The following is an 11,005-nucleotide window of genomic DNA, read 5'->3' as shown; positions in this document are numbered from 1 at the left end:
GGATTTTCTCCTGGCTCCTCTAGTCCCTGGGTCACCTCACCTCCAGCCGGCTGGATCCTCTTCTTTCTGTTATGTAGCATACATTCTCGGCAGTCTCCTTCCTGCAGGTCAGTGTACCCGGTCACTAGTGACGCAGTGTTCACTGACTAGCAGGAAATGAGATCCTTGGCAGCCTGCTTTAGTGGGCATACCCCAGGTCTGTCCACTAGTGTTCCTATAGTATGCATTGAGACCCTGCGCCTGCGCACTGAAGCAGACTGCCAAGGATCGCGCTTTTCATCGGCTGAGGAGCATAAACATTGCCGGTTCCCAGGGCCATATCCCTTCCACTGGACTTCAGAAAACAAAGAGGGGAGGAGGAGCTTCCAGGAACTCCTCTACACCCTGAGGAGGTGGTGGGCTTCTCCCAGGGAAAGTGTTCTCCTCGAATGGTTTGAATAGAAATCTGAAAGGGCTCCAATTTGGGAGCCTTCAGGTCGATAACCACACTTTTTCTCCCACCTGGAAGGTGTTTATCCGCCGCACCTTTGTAAGCATCTTGGGCTTCCTGTAAGGATTCCTTTAACTCTTCCTGAGTTCTAGCCAGTGCTGTCAGGCTCTGGGTGACAGTCGGCACCAGAGTATTAACAGGGAAGCCAGGAATAAAGGCAGGATGCATAAAATGGTGGTAGAACTGTGTTTAGCATTATTATAGGTGAACTCCGATGCCAATAAGTAATCCACCCAATCATCTTAGAGATGGGAGATGTAGCAGCAAAGATACTGCTCCAGAGTCTGATTTGTTCTCTCAGTCTGGCCATTAGACTGCAGATGAAAGGCAGAGGAAACATTCACAGAGGTTCCCAGGGCCGTGCAGAAGTGTTTCCAGAATCTTGAGGTGAACTGAACCCCTCTATTAGAGACCACATCCTCAGGAATTCCATGTAGTAAGAACACTTCCCAGATCATCAACTCTGCAGTATGTTCAGCGGTGGGAATCTTTTCAATGGGGATGAAGTGAGTTATCTTCGTGAGTCGGTCCACGATGACACAGATGGTAGTCATTCCCTTTGAGCAGGACAGATCCACTATAAAGTCTGTAGATATAGACCCTAATGGTCTGGATGGGACTGGAAGGGGCTGTAACAAACCAAGAGGGCCAGCTCGTGGTGTCTTGTTCTGAGCACATACTTCGCAAGAGGTAACGTATCTCTTTACATCCTTCCTGAAGTCAGGCCACGAGAAAAAAATGAAGTAAAAGTTCCAAGGTCTTTATGACCCCAAGGTGACCAACAAGTTTGGAGTCATGAACTAGTTTGAGGACTTCGAGTCGACCAGCTTCAGAATATATAAATTGATGTTCCAGTTTCCAAAGTCCATTCTAAAAAGAAAACTTCACCTCCTTAGAAGTTCTTCTCTGCGGGCAGTAGTGTGTAGGACAGAAATGCGCAAGAATGTAGTTGTATCTTATCTCCAACTTGCTGTGACAGGATGGCTCCCACAGTGAAGTTGGAGGCGTGCACCTCTAAGACAAAAGGCAATTCTGGTTTTTGGTGGATCAGTACTGGTGCCGAAGTAAACAGAGTCTTAAATTTCTCAAAAGCAGCTTGTGCCCCCCGGGGACCAGGAGAACATTTGTGCTTTCTTTGTGAGAGAGGTGATGGGAGAGATGACCTTTGAGAAGTCCTTGATAAATCTTCTGTAGAAATTCGCGAAACCAATCAGGTGCTGTACTGCCTTCAAATTTCTTGGAATAGGCCAATCCAGGATGGCTTTAATCTTGCTTAATCATACTTAAGCCCCTGAGGAGATAATGTATCCCACATTACTCACATTTCTCTAATTTGATGAAACGGCTCCAAAAGAATAGTGGTGGAAGGTAGCAGGAGCATTGCAGAGACCGAATGGCATTGCTAGAGATTCAAAGTGGCCATATCTTGTTCAAAAGGCCATCTTCCTCCCGTCTCTGGGATAGATTATATGCTCCTTTGAGGTCCAGTTTAGTAAAGACATTGGCTGACCAAAGCCTCTCGGCAGTTCTGGGATTAACGTGTTAATGCAAAAATCAATAATTGCCATACAATATGCTTTTGGGTTCCAAATTCTTACTTAGAGGTAAACTGAGCTCAGGAGATTAACATCAAACCCCATAGCAGGGGATGTGATCCAGAGTAATCTGTTTATTGATTGACAGACAGAAGCTTTTAAAGAAGCACATGATCTAATTACAATAATTTAAATCTATTATAATTCATTTATTACCACTGGTCAAAGAAACATAAACATGCAAGATAAGGAATTTAAAATCTAAATTGCAGAAGGGAAAGCAGCGCAGACGCAGTAGAATCATGATTAACTTCTCCGAACACAAAGGTACTTTAATTATAAATAGAGATGAGCGAACGTGTTCGGCCCCGCCCCTTTTCGCCCGAACACCGAACTTTGCGAGGAATTCCGTGCTCGGGCGAAAAAAGTTCGGGGGTCGCCGTGGCAGCGCGGGGGGGTGCGGCGGGGAGTGGGGGGGAGAGGGAGAGAGAGAGGGCTCCCCCCTGTTCCCCGCTGCTGCCGCCCGCGCCACCGCGCCTCTCCCCGCCCCCCGGCGCCCCCCGAATCTTTACGCGCGAACACTGAAGTCCTCGGAAAAGCCGGTGTCCGGGTGCGTAAGTACTCGTTAAGAACACGTTCGCTCATCTCTAATTATAAACAATAATTGTTTAGACAGGAGAACAGGGCGCAATGATCCGAGACATTCAATCTAGGGCCTTGGAATGCTCTAATCATCGAGGTCCCTTCTTATTTTTCAATACGTTTTAGCCAAACTTGTAAAAGGAAAAGTACAAAATAATTGACACAGAAGATTGCTACGGTCAGGGAACTGGGTTTCGGGTACTGGAAGTTCCTGAAACTGCCCGCAACCCCTGTACCTACCTACTTGCCCCTCTGGGCTAAGCCCCAGGGCGACAACTGGGCAATGGTCCCTAGACTCTCTAGGGAAGCAGTGAAAGGGGTCAGACTACAAACAGACACAGAGACAAACAAACACACAAGCAAGTCAAGCAATCTGGGTCGGCAACATGAAGGTACGCGGCACAAGGGTGACAGCAGCAGAGTTCAATCACCGAGGCACTGGGGAACCAGCCCCCAGCCTTGCTGGAAAGACGGAGACCAAGGATGCGCGCCAAGTCATCATGGCGATGGGGACGCGGGGTGGCACCCACTGTGTCCTTAGCAACCTGGAGGCAAGCAGGATTCCAGCAGCCAAGGGAGGTTACCAGAACCGGGGCTCCACTGCGCCGCACAGCTGCATTCCAGGTGATAGGGCCAGCGGTGTGGGCACGAAGGCTCCACGAGCCGCCGGTACTGACAGTACCCCACCATCTTCAGGAGACACCGGACCCCCACAGCTCGGAGCAGGCTTGAGGGGGAAGGCCCTGTGAACAGTCGGACCAAACGTGGCGCATGCACATTTCCTGCGGGAATCCATTGGGCCAAAATCCCTCCAGTGCACCAAGTACTGTAATGCACCTCTAACCCGACGGGCAGCAATCAGTCTTTCTACCTCATACTCCAGTTCCCCCTGTACCAGTGTAGGAGAGAGCGGGTTCCGGGCGGGCAGAACTGGGGTCACGTACTTCCTAAGCAAACCCTTGTGAAAGGCATCATGAAACTTCCACGATTGAGGAAGGTACAATTTATAAGCCACGGGATTAACCACCTGCAAGATGGTGAACGGACCAAAGAATCGAGGGGCACCTTAAGATGGAACCTTAAGCTTCAAGTTCCTAGTAGACAGTAAGACCTGCTCCCCAACCACAAAAGGTGCAGAAATAGTGCGTATTTTATTTGACTGTCTAAGCAGTCTCTCCTGGGAACCCTGAAGGTTCTTACGAACCTGGGCCCAAACTGTGCACAGTTCCTCCGTAGATGTATTAGCCGATAGAGTGTCCGACGCGGACGAAGTGGAAAATGCAAACCGGGGATGGAAACCATAATTACAGAAAAACAGCGAGACTTGGGAAGATGAATTAACATGGTTATTGATGGCGATTTCGGCGAGAGGTAAATAGTCTGCCCACCGAAACTGATTATCAGAAACAAAAAGTCGTAAAGACTGGTTTAATTCTTGATTCATGCATTCCGTTTGTCTATTAGACTCAGGAAGGAAAGCCGAAGAAAAAGACAAATTCAAATTTAGGTTTTTACAGAAAGCCTGCCAGAAGCGGGTGACGAACTGTACCCCTCTATCGGAAACAATATCCTCTGGAATCCCATCTAGTCGAACAACCTCTTTGATAAATATTTATGATAAATATTTGGCGATAGGCAACTTGCAAAGAGGAACAAAATGTGACATCTTGGTAAAACGATCCACTATAACCCAAATGACTGTGTTCCCATGCGAGGGAGGCAAATCATTTATAAAGTCCATGGAGAGATGGGACCATGGCCTGGATGGAATAGGCAAGGGGAGAAGAGGACCTTCAGGTTCTTTCCCCTGGCGCAAACTGGGCATGTTTAGCCATATGAGGCCACCAATAAATTTTGGAGAGTAGTTCCTGTGTACCCTTGATACCAGGGTTACCAGCTAGGACTAACACATGCGTCTCCCCTAACACCTTCAACCTTAATGGCAAGGAAACAAAAAGTTTGCCTTCTGGAAGGGCTTCAGGGGCTGATTGCTGAGCAGCGTGTATCAGAGGTAAAAGGTCAGAGGAGACAGCAGCAGGAACCACCCTGGGGGAGAGAATAGTCTAAGACTCAGTAGGTTCCGGGGTACCAGATAAGGAATCCTCCTTAACGTTTTTCGAACCAGGTCGGTAAGTAACTAAGAAGTTGAAGTGTGAAAAAAACAAGGCCCAGCGGGCTTGCCGAGCATTTGACCTATTAGCTGAGTCTAAATAAATGAGGTTTTTATGGTCAGTGAGCACTATGATCTGATGGTGTGCTCCCTCCAGAAAATGCCTCCATTCCTCAAATGCCCACTTAACAGCAAGTAATTTCCGGTTACCTATGTCGTAATTTTGTTCTGTAGACGAGAATTTCCTGGAAAAGTAGGCACATGGTCTGAGATTCGTAAGTTCTGACAGTATCGCTCCAACACCGAACTTGGAGGCATCCACCTCCACCACAAATGGACAGGATAGGTCAGGTTGAACGAGGATAGGCTTAGAGAAGGCAGTCTTCAGGGTGGAGAAAGCCGCAAGCGCATCGGAAGTCTTTAGTCAGTATTCCCCCGCTGTTGAGGTGACATAGTACCCAATTCCATGGATTCAGCAGGGAGCAGTGAAGCGGTCTGATCTTCAGATGATATGGCCGGCCGTACCGGACTGGTCCTAGCGGACTGCCTGCCCCTTAGACGGCGATCTGTTTGAATACCTAGCAACCTAGCTTGCTCCAGGGTTCTCGGCTCAGGATGCGCAACCAGCGGATCCTTAAAGGGGTTGTCTCGCGAAATCAAGTGGGGTTATATACTTCTGTATGGCCATATTAATGCACTTTGTAATATACATCGTGCATTAATTATGAGCCATACAGAAGTTATTCACTTACCTGCTCCGTTGCTAGCGTCCTCGTCTCCATGGTTCCGTCTAAATTCGCTGGTGGCTTGCTATTTTAGACGCGCTTGCGCAGTCCGGTCTTCTGCTCTGAGCACGAGCCGCTTCAGTGTGCTCGCCACTACAGCTCTTCTGCGCATGCGCAGACGAGCTGTATCTTCTCGGGAGCGCGCCCAGCCCAGAAGCCGCCCAGCCCAGCCGCCCAGGTAAGTGATGGGTGACGGACTGACGGGGGTGACGCGTGACTGACTGCCGCTGTGGCCCCGGAGCCTACCGCTGGGCCCCGGGGCCTACCGCTGGGGAGCCGGGGCCTACCGCTGGGCCCCGGGGCCTACCACTGGGGAGCCGGGGCGTAGCGCTGGGGAGCCGGGGCTAGTGCGGGGAAGCCGGGGCTAGCGCGGGGGAGCCGAGGCCTAGCGCCGGTTACCTGCTGCCTGGCGGTGGGTGACTGGTCGGCCGCGTTCAATCCCGGGGTCCGGTCGGCGGCTGCGGGGCGTCTGGTTGTCAGGGAGACACAGCTGGTAGCGTCTCGGGAGCGCGCACGTCGGGCTACAGCAAGCGACGGGAAAAGAGCCGGCGGCCATCTTGGGGAAACTTTGCTGAAACGTTGCTGAAACGCTGGAACTGTAAGTACAAACCAGCTAGAAAAGTCATTTACAGGGGGGCTTAGTAATGTATGCTTAATAAGGGGGACTGGGCAAAAAAAAAATTTCACTGCTTCCTCGAGACAACCCCTTTACGGCCTTCGGATAGGCTGGCCAAATACAAATCCTTGAGGGCTGAGTCGTTCCACCCGGACTCCGTGCAGTGTTGTCTGAACTGGGAGCAATAATCCTTTGCCAACTTCCGCCCCTGGCGCAAGAACAACAGTCTAGAAACAGCATAAGCAGCCCAGTTGGGTTCGTCATAGATCTGACCTAGAGGAGAAAAAAAGGCATCTAACGACTGTCGTATGGGGGAGTCAGAGGGTCTCCTCTCAGGTGGGAAATCACGATTCCAACTTTCTGGTACTTGGTGCCAGAAGAGTGGGGTTGCAGGTCAAAGTACAGTTTACAGCCTTCCCGAAAGGCAAAAAACTGTCTCCTCTCACCAGTGAAAAAATCCAGCAGCGTAGCCTGAGGCTAAGAAACTGTCACTGGGACTGCAGGAGGCTGACCCTGAGAAGTAGACAATGCTCGTTCCTGTTGCTGCAGGCGGGGGGGGGGGGGGGGGGTCAGGTCCTGCACCAGGCTCGTCAGGACCTGGACCTGGTTGGCCAAAGCCGATACGGTCTCCATATAAGGAGTGAACATGGCAGGTTGGATGAAAATTTCTGACCTTCTTTGGGCCAGTGTTACTGTCAGGGAACTGGGGCTCAGGTACTGGCAGTCCCTGAAACTGCCCACAACCCCTGTCCCTACCTACTTGCCCCCTGGGCTAAGCCCTAGGGCGACAACTGGGCGACGGTCCCTGGACTCTCTAGGGAAGCGGAGCAAGGGGTCAGACTACAGACACAGAGACAAACAAATACAGAGGCAAGTCAAGCAATCTGGGTCGGCAACAGGAAGGTACGCGGTACAAAGGGTCAGTCGAAGTCTGGGTCAAGAAAATAGTCAAACAGGGAGACAGACAAATCCAAAAAACACGAGTACAGCAGAAGACCTAACTAACACTGGCAAATGCTGGAAGGGACCGTTTAAATGCTGTCAGAGCTCCTGCCTCAGCAGCTGATTGGGGCGGGGAGCCTGACAGCAGCAGAGTTTAATCACCGAGGCACTGGGGAACCCGCCACTAGCTGAAAAGATGGAGACCAAGGACGTGTGCCTGGTTGTCATGGCAACGGGGGCGCAGTGCAGGGCGGAACCCGCCGCATCCTTAGAAAGCCAGCGGCGAACAGGATTCCGATGGCCAGGGGAGGGTACCAGAACCGGGGCTTCCCTGCGTTGCACAGCTGCAGTCCAGGTGATAGGGCCGGAGGTGTGGGTACAGAGGCCCCGGGAGCCGCTGGTCCTGACAGCTACTTGCTTACAAAATGGCTACGCATAGGATAGAGCATGGAGTCATATTCATTTCACTAACAAATGGGAGAGGATAGCAATTCTTGACGGTAATCTTGTTCAGTTCCCGGAAATCGATGCACGGTCGAAGAGTAGAATCTTTTTTTTCTACTAAGAAAATGGGTGCTCCTGCCAGAGAGGAAGAAGGCCAGATTCAGACCTCTTTTAGATTTTCATCCAAATGTTCTCGAAGGGCCCCTAACTCTGGTTCTACGAGGTTGAAGATATACCCAAATGGAACAGAAGACTCTGGGAGTAGCTCAATAGGACAGCCATATGGCCTGTGAGGTGGCAACTGGTCAGCCTTCTTCTTGCTGCAAACATTTTTGAACATCTGATAGTGAACTGATAATTTCTCTAAGTCCTGTTGCTCATCCTCGAGTTCCTGTACTGGTTTAGGGGCGGATGGCGCCATGTGACAGTTTTCTTTGCAGTATTCTGAGGGGAAGGCAATGGCCCTGGTTTACAAGTTGATAGAAAGATTATAGGTAGAAAAGCAGGGGATCCCAAGAATCACTGGAAATTTAGGGGATGAGATGAGTTGGAAGCTGATGGTTTCTTGATGGTCGGGGTTCATGTGGAGCTCCAGTTCAACTGTCTCCTGTGTGACATGACCTGAAGACAAGGGTGACCCATCCACAGTTTCCATATCTATCGGTATGGACTTGAGTCAGGTTGCAATGTCTTTGTCACAAGCGAATGTTAAGTCCATGAAGTTCCCCCCGCTCCCGAATACAACTTCGCTGAGCACTGTGTCTTTTTATCGCCCGTTACAATCCCAATTGGGAGGACAAAATGGTGAAGCGGGGGAGAGGTTTCCACACCATCCTGAACTACTGGGGCAAAGGTGTGTTTGGTGGCATCCCCTTGTTTCATGACGACTGGATTGGCCATGGGCTTAATGTGGCCTAAGGCAAGAGTCGACGTCGACCTGCATGAGTTCAGGAGCAGCTTCAGTCCTTGGGTGGGGACTCAACGTGGATTGACTGAAGGAGTACGAGGTTCTGGTGCCTGAGCTATGCGGCCTACTATTCCAGCTTTTGGTATATAGCACACTATTCCACATTTTGGTATATAGCAAAGAATTCTTTGTCTTTGTTTTTCTCTCACCTCTGTGATTTTCTTTATTTACCATCCAGTACACCGCCTACTACACCATCTAGTATACCGCCTACTACACCATCTAGTATACCGCCTACTACACCATCTAGTACACCGCCTACTACACCATCTAGTACACCGCCTACTACACCATCTAGTACACCGCCTACTACACCATCTAGTACACTGCCTACTATACCATCTAGTACACCGCCTACTACACCATCTAGTACACCGCCTACTACACCATCTAGTACACTGCCTACTACACCATCTAGTACACTGCCTACTATACCATCTAGTACACCATCTACTACACCATCTAGTACACCGCCTACTACACCATCTAGTATACCGCCTACTACACCATCTAGTACACCGCCTACTACACCATCTAGTACACCGCCTACTACACCATCTAGTACACTGCCTACTACACCATCTAGTACACTGCCTACTATACCATCTAGTACACCGCCTAATACACCATCTAGTACACCGCCTACTACACCATCTAGTACACTGCCTACTATACCATCTAGTACACCGCCTACTACAACATCTAGTACACTGCCTACTACACCATCTAGTACACTGCCTACTACACCATTTAGTACACCGCCTACTACACCATCTAGTACACCGCCTACTACACCATCTAGTACACCGCCTACTACACCATCTAGTACACCTCCTACTACACCATCTAGTACACCGCCTACTACACCATCTAGTACACCTCCTACTACACCATCTAGTACACCACCTACTTCACCATCTAGTACACCGCCTACTACACCATCTAGTACACCGCCTACTACACCACCTACTACACCATCTAGTACACCGCCTACTACACCATCTAGTACACCGCCTACTACACCATCTAGTACACTGCCTACTACACCATCTAGTACACCGCCTACTACACCATCTAGTACACCGCCTACTACACCATCTAGTACACCGCCTACTACACCATCTAGTACACCGCCAACTATACCATCTAGTACACCACCTACTATACCACCTAGTATATCACCTACTATACCATCTAGTATACAGACTACTTTACCATCCTGTATACCACCTACTATACCACCTAGTACATGCCTACTATACTATCTAGTATACCACCTACTATACCACCTACTATACCATCTACTATACCATCTAGTATACCGACTAATACACCATTTAGTATACCACCTACTATGCCACCTAGTACACCGCCTACTATACCATCTATTATACCGCCTAGTATACCATCTAGTACACCGCCTACTATACCATCTAGTATACCGCCTACTACACCATCTAGTATACCGCCTACTATACCATCTAGTATACCACCTAGTATACCATCCAGTACACCGCCTACTACACCATCTAGTATACCGCCTACTATACCATTTAGTATACCGCCTACTATACCATCTAGTATACCGCCTACTATAGCATCTAGAATACCACCTAGTATACCGCCTACTGTACCACCTAGTATACCATCTAGTACACCTCCTACTATACCATCTACTACACCGCCTACTGTATCATCTAGTACACCGCCTACTATACCATCTACTGTACCGCCTACTACACCATCTAGTACACCGCCTACTATACCATCTACTACACCGCCTACTATATCATCTAGTACACCGCCTACTATACCATCTACTGTACCGCCTACTATACCACCCTAAATAATGCAAGTTTCTTGGTATATAATTTGATCAAATTACATTGGCCCATCTACCAACGTCCAGCTGGCCAAGCTATCAGATGGTCCCAACGCTAATACCAGGTGGTTTAATCTTAACCTCGGGAGGATGGGTCCTACCTCTCAGAATGCTCCTTCCTGTTTTTTGTTGTAGGCTTAGTCCCAAGAGAGGAGCATTATTAGAGGTAGGTACCTATCTTTCCCAGGTTAAGATTAAACCACCTGGTATTAGTGTTAGGACCCATCTGACAGCTCGGTCACGTGGACGTTGGTAGATGGGCCACTGTAATTTGATCAAATTATATACCAAGAACCTTGCATTATTTAATGTGGTTAGAGTATTGATATAGGTATGTATACCTCTGATAGTAAATGTATTATGAGTGCTGTTGCCGTTTTCTGGTTCTGCTTCTATTGTATGTTGCAGCCATGGTTTAACATGTACCTGTATGGTTCTATTGGGAAGTGCTGACCTATTATATCCTTTTTTTCTGCCAACTATACCACCTAGCATACCATTTAGTACACCCCCTACTATACCATCTAGTACACCGCCTATTATATCATCTTGTATACCACCTACTATACCATCTAGTATACCGCCTACTATA

Source organism: Eleutherodactylus coqui, chromosome 5 (assembly GCF_035609145.1).
Source record: "Eleutherodactylus coqui strain aEleCoq1 chromosome 5, aEleCoq1.hap1, whole genome shotgun sequence".
Taxonomy (NCBI): Eukaryota; Metazoa; Chordata; class Amphibia; order Anura; family Eleutherodactylidae; genus Eleutherodactylus; species Eleutherodactylus coqui.
This window is presented reverse-complemented; position numbering follows the sequence as displayed.